Genomic DNA, 9,889 nt, shown 5'->3' with positions numbered 1-9,889 from the left:
TGTATCAAAATAGGCGCAAATTTTAATGAGTGTTAATAATCAAATATCTCATTTGTAGCAAGTTAATGACTTAACGCAGGAGTCACTTTATGAGATACTTCAAATTAAATTGTTTAACAGTTAATTTTTCTTGCATTAGTTATTAGTTTATTATTATGTGATTTAATTGATTTTCTAATTCGAAATAAAATTAGCTTGAATTTAATGGATTTTCTTCTGCTTTGGTATGTTCGTCTTTTCTATTATTATTTGGAAACTCAAAATCATACAGTAAAATCACATATTTTCATAAATTGTTATTTTTTTCTCAAGTATGAAACACCTCACGCCAGCGAAGCACGGAAGAAATTTAAAGTTAGCTGTTAAGGCAAAATCGGTTGGACACCGCTGCTTTCATGCGTTTAGTGCGTAGGAATTCATAAAACAATTCATCTTAACAAGCGTAGTTTTCTCGCGTTTCGTATTTTGATAAGAACTCTAATTATTCTGTTCTGGGCTTCTTGTGATGCTATGTAGCTCATTCATCTTCGCATTTTCATTTATATATGGAGATTTTTTCTAATTTAGAAATCAAAATTACTGTCATGAAATTGTTATAATTTGGTAGACACTCGGTTGAATAAAATTGTATGCGATTAAAGAAGGATACTTTGAAATCTCTAATGGAGAATTCCCCTTAAATGTTTAAAATTATCTTAGATTTGAATTAAAATGTTAATAAAACAAAATAAATAACATTATTAAATGTGATGTTTTGATTTATTTATATATATATTATAAGGAAACAAAAAATTAACACAAGGGAAATGTTTTGCCCACATAAATTGTTTCCCTTTCAGAGAGTATGTAACAATTTACGATCTTCTTTGATAAGACCAATGGAATTTTGTTATTGCACCCTAGTGCCAAAGGGGGTAGTCCAAGCTGTCTGAAACTAGAATTTTGTCGTACATGTGATCGTGACAGATTTGCTCGATGCTTTCGACATTTGCTCTTTCTTCCAGGCTTAGAGATCAATAGTCTGTCTCCATTAGCCGACCCTGCTCTTGGGAGGAAATCGAAGACAAATTCTACAGCATCTCACACGCTGAGAGATAAAAAGAAAACAAATAAATACAAATAATCAACAACGTTCCACTGCTTTTGACCAAGAAGGCTTCAACAGTTTTCTTCTTCTTCTTTTTTTTTTTTTTTTTTTTTTGTTACTCGAGTTGTTTGCTTGCTTTTTTTCAGAGTAGGTTAGTTTTCAGTTGATCCTCTTCTTATTTCTGGAACTTCTTTTTCCTGTTTCTGATCTTCTTTCCTGTATGTAGTGTGAAACGCCTAGTCAGGCGTTTAATCCATACATCCATTAAGTCTGCGAAGGATTTCTGAAAAGAAACAAGATGAAAATTAACTTTACCTGCGTTATATATACGGGAAGATCCTCGATTAGGTTCAGAGAGAACAGCTAAATAAATACATATTTTCCTAAAAATATATATATATTCATTTTTATATATCTTCTTCTATCTGAGATTGATTTACGATTTTTACAATCATAATTTAATTGTCTAACATCCAAGTTACCTCTCATGTTTATATACATCAAATGTATATTTCTGTATGCATAACTGGTAGTACTTTTGTAGAAATATATATATATATATCGATAATCACACAATGTAATAAAAAGAACTCTTGATATTTTTAGACAGTTGATTTACTTTTTATTATTGCACTAATTTCATTCCTTTTAAGATTGAAAATGTGGTAATTTTGCTTAATAACTTAAATCTGTTATTAATTGTAACAGATTATTTCTAGAAATTTTCATTTTTTAATCAGCTTATTTCTTAAATCTTCTCCAATGCAAATAAGTATTTCGTACTTTTAACTATTCAAATTGTCTCCCAGACGGTATAGTGGTTAGGGGAGCCTACTTGGATACTAAACGGCCCGAGTTCGAACACCGGATATGACATGGATGTCTGTTAAAATGTACAGTATCTGCGCGGCATGGGAGCACTCTAAATATGTGGCGTGCAGAAAGTTCTCTCATGTGCTTTGGTGGAGGGAAAGAGGGGTGCGAGACCCCCATATCTCTCCCCCTCCGGTTGCTGTCCCTCAAAATCTGGGTGGAAAAAAACAAACCTCTCTTTGGAATGGGCTGTGGCAACCATTATTCATGTACTATGAACACAACAACAACTGTTCAAATAAACTATTGAATTTTGAATTCTTTATGCTACATTTAATTAATGTTAAGCTGAAATTAGTGAAAGTTACATACAAAGCTGTATTTATTAAATATATTGATCTATGTTTTAGAAGATTTGCATTTGCTTAAGGTATGCAACATCATGTGTTTCTCTCCATGTTATTATAATATTCGATAAAATGTACGTCAGAGAACTGTATTAGAAGATAATTACCTCAGATGTTCCCCATTAAGTCAAATTTGATAATCATTATTATTTATTCAGTTTCATTAAATTTCAACGCAGTTCGATATTTAGTGAGCAGGTTAGATACACATTTTTCTATACTTGTACTATTTTTTCGATACTTAGCGAAATTGTGATACAATAAAGATATAGTAAAGACTGATATTAATTGTTCTCTATGTGTCAGATTTGATAACTATTATTACTGTTTCAGTCCCTTAAATTTCGGCACAATTAGACACTTGTCGATTCGATTCGATTCATATTTTGATAGTTAGAGAAATTGTGATACAAGAAAGATATAGTGAAAATTGATTTCATCTGGTCCCTGAATGTCAGATTTAATAACTATTATTATTGATTCAGATTTTTAATTTCGACACAGTTCGATACTTAGCGATAAGTTTCTATTCATATTTCGATAGAAAAATTTATATACGAGCAAGGTATATTGAAAATTGATTTTAGCTGTTTTCTGTATGTCAGGTTTGGCTACTGTTATTATTGTTTCAGTTCCTTAAATTTCGACACAGCTAGATACTTAGCGATGCGGTTCGATTCGTATTTCGATAGTTAGAAAACTTATGATACAAGAAAGATATAGTGAAAATTGATTTTAACTGTTCCCTGTATGTCAGATTTGGTAACTATTATTATTGATTCAGATTCTTTAATTTCGACACAGTTCGATGCATAGCGATACGATTCAATTCCAGTTTCGATACTTACAGAAATTATGATGTACAGAAGATATATAGTAGAGACTGATTTCATATGTTTCCTGCATGTCAGATTTGATAGCCATTATTACTGTTTCCGTTTCTTGAAGTTTGACTCAGTTCGATACTTAGCGATTCGATCCGATTCAAATTCCAATATTTAGAGAAATTTCGATACAAGCAGAATACAGTAAACAGTGATTTCAGGGAAGAAAATACAGAAAGATTTCGTTGCAATAAATTATAAAAAATGAAATTCAGAGTGTGAAATCCCATACATATTTTTCCTTGATATTGACCTTTTAAACAGATTAATCAGCGATAAAATTTAACGAATTAAAGAAAATACCAACTTTAGTTTGCAATGCAAAAGTAGCATAGATAAAAATACTTGCGATTAAAAGTACCTATAGAAAATAAGTCAGGTTCCATTTGAACATATTAATCATTTTAACTAATACGAACATGAATAACTTATGTTTCAGATGATTTTATATGAAAATTCAAAAATTTTAAAGAGAACTAATAAATAAAGTTACTTAATATTTTTCAAGAAGATAGCTATACATTCATTAGGCGTTTTTAAAGCAGGAGACGGGGAAAATGTGCTATGACCTCGCCGGGACGCGTAATGGCAAACCGCACATTGAGTTGATCAATGTTACCGAATTTCGCCTATTGTGCATGCTCAATATTATACCACTGGCGTGGGAAGAAATCCTGGCGACTAAGCATAAGCAACCCTACACAAGGCTGTTTGTTAGCCATGTTGGGGGGGGGTATCCTTTTTTTTTTTTTACAATTGCATTACTATAGAAATCTGTTGTGTGCTTATTGATGTGCTTCTGTCTCATATTTTGGCTTATTTTGTTCATAAATTTTACAATTAATATCAGCTATTTGACTTTAATTCAGCAATTTGAACTGAATTTATTCCTTAATTTGATAATATATGTACGAATGGTAAGTATGGTAAATACTCAATTGCTTTTATTCCTCAGAAGTATAATCAATAAGCAGTCAGCTAATATATCTTGTAATGTTTCCTGTTTTGTTATTACTTGTTTGTTATTACTATTTTATTAATATTATATACTCTTCTTATGCGAAAATTTGCGTAGTTTACAATCGATAGTTACATTCTAAATAATGAAGCAACTTACAGCCTAACAAGTTTTAAAACCTTGAACGGTTTACGCCCAGATAACACAGTATCAACCACACACCGCATTTATCTTTTTTTTTTTTTTTTTTTTTTTTTTTTAATAGTTGTCGTTGCGCCGTATTCTATTCTGAGCATGTGCAGTAAGCGAAATTCATTTAACATTGATCAACTCAATGTGCGGTTTGCCATTACGCCGCCGGGACTGGAAATCCGGTCCTCCCGATTAAGCGTTGGACGTATTTTTAGTTGCACTACGAAGGCACGTGGTATGGAGGGAGAAAATACCTTCAAAAATCAACACGTTACTTTAAAAATTTAAAAAAGAAATTTTTAGGTAGTGAGGTAAAAAATGTAACTCATAATTTATACGTTAAAATTTAAAAGCAAAGAAAACTGTCACAAGATTTTATCCTCCTAATGCCATTATGGATTAAAACTCCTTGATATTAATATCAAAACGTCACTCCATGTGGATTTATACTGGTGTGACAATAAAACTATTTGGTTTATTAAGAGAGAAACCGTAATCCTTGTAGGTTTTGTAATTCATAAATTTATAGGCAGGTCTATCTAGGAATAGAAATTGATATTTTATATTACAATAAAACTTTATGAAATGTAAAAATCTGAATTATATTTTTCTTAATAATACAAAATTTATTTATTTCCTATAAGCAGCGAAGTACATTAATTTTAACTATGAAAAATCTCTTTTGACTGATTACAGATTTTGGAATTCGTGTGCGTAGTTTTATTTATAGTTAACGTGGTTCCTGAGACTAATCAGTAATGATAAATATATGTTTAAGTGAAATATTATTTAATATATTATTTAAGTGAAACACAAAAGCGAAGGTTAAATAGTTGACTGATTAAATAGTTCAATAGGAGGAAAGTAAACGCAAATAGAAATCTCATAATTAAAGAAGATGTGAAGGGCACAGCCCGACACCCTCCTGGCAGACTTCAGGTCGCCCTATCGCCTTTTCCGGCAAGCCAAAGCAAGCTAGAAACAAACAACAACAGCTCCAACAAAACAAAAGATATGAAGATAGTTCATAAAAGTAATTTCGTATTCAAGTCAATAATTTCATATTCAATGAAATCATAAGAAATGCGATCATATGCTGCTGACTACGAATTCTAATGTAACTTGATTTGCAATTTTAGATTTGTTTTGACTTAGTGGGCCTGAGATTCTCTTGTTCATATGAGATCTGGTTTTTCAAGAAAGTGGTTAGGCCCACCAGCGGCCGAGCGGTAAAGTCGCTGAACACTGGTAGTTCGGTCCGAGGTTCAAATCCCGCGAACGGGCTGGCTGCATGGGTGTTTTCGTGGTTTTCCCCATCTGTAACGTGTATACGAGCCAGTTTGCCCTAGAAAGTCCTCCTCTTAGGCAGATAGCACTAGTGTGCTTTGCCATAATTAAATACACCACACCACACCACCAAGAAAGTGGTTAAGTGATTTGGGGAAGGGGAATAATTAAAAACGACTGTACCAAGTCTTATATCTTTGGCGGAAAACTGTATCCGATCATATATATATTCACAAGATCTTGGAATTCTTTGTGAGGCTGTTTAGGAATGCTGTTGGCTCAGTTTGTTTGTTAATGCATGATAATGCTTGTCCGCATCGCGTATGTCTGTGATCAGAATAGAATGCAAGATATCACTCGAACATACTCACCACATTTAAATTCAACTGAAAATTTACCAGGTGCTTTAAACTGCCAAACTGCAGTACGCTAAGTATTCTTCCTGCGGACGCTCCAGGAGGACTTCCACAAGACTAAATTAATAGTTTGATAAATTTTATGTAACCAAGATATAGATTTGTATTTTTGTTAGACGTGACCGTACACCGTCTTAAAGAATTATTTCTTGCAAAACACAATAGTTAACATTTGATCCTGTTTCAGGTCCCCAAATTTTACTTTATATTCAATATTTTGAAATGAATCAACTGGAAAACATGGTAATATATATTAAATAATGCTTATTAAAGTTGTTTTAATAATTTTTCAATAAGTAACACTTAAGTTTAATTCCTATCATTATTTTTAAATTTTGACGAATAGTGTATATATATATATATTATACACTATATATATGTAAAATATAAAAAAAAATACGATGGCTTTGCTCTTCGCGAACACGCAACCTTTAATTAACTTTCTGCAATTCAGGATCTTTCCCCCCTCAAAACAAGAAGCGGAGTGAGCAAAGTATTAGTAGATTAGTGAAGCAGGAAGTATGAGGAAAGACATGAAGAAACATCCAGAGCATAGCTTACAAACTTTAACTATGTCCTATCATAGATCATAATCTTTCCTTACATAATTGTAAAGTTTTTGAATTATACAATTTTACAATGATTTATAAGTAAACATCTAACTAACTTTTATATGGAATAATAACAAAAATAAATAAATTATAAGCATAAAAGTCCTCAATTTTTCTTAAAATGTCCATTGAGCAGTCTTTTTCATAAAAATAGTTGGAATGAAATACTTTTTAAAAGTCTCTTGATGCCAGTAAGTCCAGCTATTTTCATCTTGTGGACTAATAAGTTCACAAATATTATGCACTTCTTCTAATAAATATGAGTCAATAATAATTTTTGAATGGAAGATATTTTAAAATTTTCTTTTCATATAAAACTTAGAAGTTATACAATTTATACCATTTATGAATAATGGATTATGTGCATTCATTCTTCTCATGGTAGGTAATACATTGGTTGTATTAACTTTCTGCAATTCAGCATCTTCCCCCTAGGACAGTACCTTCTAGAATTTGCTAGTATATTACGTAACCACTACTATAAATAACAAATGCGCGCCATTTTGCATCAGAAGCTCGCCTCTCCTCCTGTGCTATACATCTCGCTGTTGTTTGATCTATTTTTCCTTTGTTAGAAAAGGTAATGACGCATAAAGTTTAACTTTAGCCATACTTGGTTTAAACTACTATTGAATATGTGATTTAGAGAATTTCATACAAAGTAAAAGCATGATCTACGGTAAAAATTGAATTAAATCTATGGAATAAAGATGTACCAGTAAAAGCTAAATCAACTTGCCTCTTCATTTGGATTAATTAGCCTTACCACTCTGCAAAAACTATGCCTGAACACTGATGCCAAGCTTCACGACTGCTAAAATATCACATATATATATATTTGCACAGAAGAGGAAAGTAAAAATTTACCTAATGCTTTAAAGCCTATTTTATACATTTGACATATAGTATATATGACAGATTCGGTAGTAGAACGCAGCTGCTTGAATCCGTAATGAACAGCGAGAATTTTCACGTCGTAGAATGCTGAATCGTCGATCCAAAATGAATAAGAAATTTGGCAGTCAAGGTATATTTAATTCAACTTTTATTTCAGTAAACATGTTACGGCCACAATCAAGTTAGTACATTAATTGTGCCTATTTAAAAAAGTATACATTTTACATAAATTTGCAGTAAGAAATAAAGTGCAGACAGACTGCAGTCAAGCTAGGCGAAAGCGTAGAAAGCAAGTGCGTTTTATTCAGGGTGAAATCTTAATTCAGACTGAGTTAGTTTTGGTTCTTAATGTATTTTGATTGAATAGTTAATATTAATGTAAAATTAGTATTGTCTGTTTGAGTTTTAGTTCCATTTACATCATCAGAATTATGTAAACGTCATATGACATAGATTAGTCTTGAAATGACGCAGCGCAAATAGAGGTTGCTATTTTTAGAATGCAGAAGGTAAGTTTTACGTTGCTAATTTAATATTTTACAGATTTCCCCCTTCAAGCAGAAAATGGCGTAGCGATAGAGAAGCCTTTTTAAAGAAAAAGCGTTAAAGCATTAGCAATTGAAGAAAAACGCAAAACATAAAATTTTGGTCAGCAATAATTAAATAAATAACTGTATGGGTTAATTTAACAATATGAAGTTTTAAGAATAAACTAAAATTTTAGAGTTCTTTCAAATAGTTTAGCACTTTAGTCCAAAAGTCTTTTTTTTTTTTAGAGTACGCGTAATCATAATTCTTCAGTGAGGTTGTTGCTATCACGGAATATCGCAAATAAACCTTTTAGATAATCGTTACTTATAACTAAATGTAAAACATATAAATATTTATGATACTAGTTTCCATATTGATGAGTTATATTTTAACGTCATAAATATAATAGGAGTAACATTTTCAGAAATTATGGTTTCACTGTTATTACCTTTCATTTGCAATTCCTCATTTTATCAAACCGAAAGGCATCGCAATGGTTCTAAGCAAACATTTCCATCAGTACGGCTATCCTCTTGAGCTAACAAATGTGTTCTGCACTAGAGGCTCAGACTGTCTAGGGAGTTACTTGAAAAGGCCTCCGTTTCTTGCATAAGGTAACTGGCCTTTGTGGACTACACTAATACATTCCACACTAAAAAAGTATAATAATAATGATATATAAAAAATTGCATTCATGAAATGAGAGCCTTTAACACTATCTTATATGAAGAGGGCAAAAGAAACAACTGTACAGAGGTAACAACAGGCCTCTGTTTAGGAACCAGTACTCCCTCAACATACTCTTTACTTAACATACAGTCACCCGCAAATTTTAACATGCATTTACCATAGTTTCATATTACTTATCTGTATTAATTTCACTTATTTTTCATAGTCACTTCATTCTCAAAATTATTATAAAAGTCTTAAAATTAATTTAGATATTTTTAAAAATAAGTCATATATATGATAAATGACATTACAATTTAATAATCTTCCATGAAACAATTTTAATTCTTTGCTTATTTAATTCAAAAAGTTATTTAAACTTGACCATAAAATTCTTAATTAATTTATTTTCATAAAACAAAAAAGAAATAATATTACATATTGAATTTTAAAATAACATTTAATTATTAATTATGTAATTAATTATTTCATAGTAATGAAAAATTTAAACATACTCTATCAGCAGAAAATATCAAATAAAATGCACCAACAGAATTAATAAATGCAAAACCATTAAATGAAAATTTCAGAATACTTGCGTTTTCATCCTTTGAATACTATGTACTATGTTTTTATCTTAAAACAATAAAATTAAATTCTAGGAATATGTACTAAGTCTTTTCATACAGAATTTAAAAACCACTGCAACACCATCAGTTTTGTTTCACTGAAAAATAAATGCACCTTGACAGAAAGTCATTTGAATAAACTTTAGGCCGTAATAAATCTCAGGAATCTGAAATATTAAAAAGATTTCCCGCAGTTCAACGTGCACGAAGTAAATGACACTTAATGACCTCAGTTAATTTTCGATGCAGAACGGAAGTATCTCTCATATGGCACTTCAAAACACTCATCATTTTACTATAAACAAACCCTGGATTAATTTTAGACGACTGGCACTAGATTGCATTTTTAATCATTCGCAGCAAATCTATGATTCGATTTTTTCCCATTTTCATATTCCTATTTAATTACGTTGTACTTATTAAATCATCGCAAATGCTGGATTAAATTTCGAAGAATGGATTTTGACTTTAAATATTTAAAATTTCCAACACACTTGTTTTGGAATGA

At 31.0% G+C, this 9,889-nt stretch overlaps 1 long non-coding RNA gene across 1 annotated transcript; it reads right to left on the bottom strand.

Annotated features, from left to right (window-relative positions):
- Window positions 1-737: 737 nt before the first annotated feature.
- Window positions 738-8,729, bottom strand: LOC118194684 (uncharacterized). The gene is made up of 2 exons (XR_004759129.2): window positions 8,532-8,729; window positions 738-1,370 (listed from the first exon to the last, which is right to left on the bottom strand). It is a non-coding gene; the product is annotated as an uncharacterized LOC118194684 (long non-coding RNA).
- Window positions 8,730-9,889: the final 1,160 nt, after the last annotated feature.

Source organism: Stegodyphus dumicola, chromosome 3 (assembly GCF_044657685.1).
Source record: "Stegodyphus dumicola isolate Sdum_Otavi_A_Nest chromosome 3, ASM4465768v1".
Lineage (NCBI taxonomy): Eukaryota > Metazoa > Arthropoda > Arachnida > Araneae > Eresidae > Stegodyphus > Stegodyphus dumicola.
Note: the sequence above shows the minus strand (reverse complement) of the source record. Positions and strands in the feature narration are given on the sequence as shown.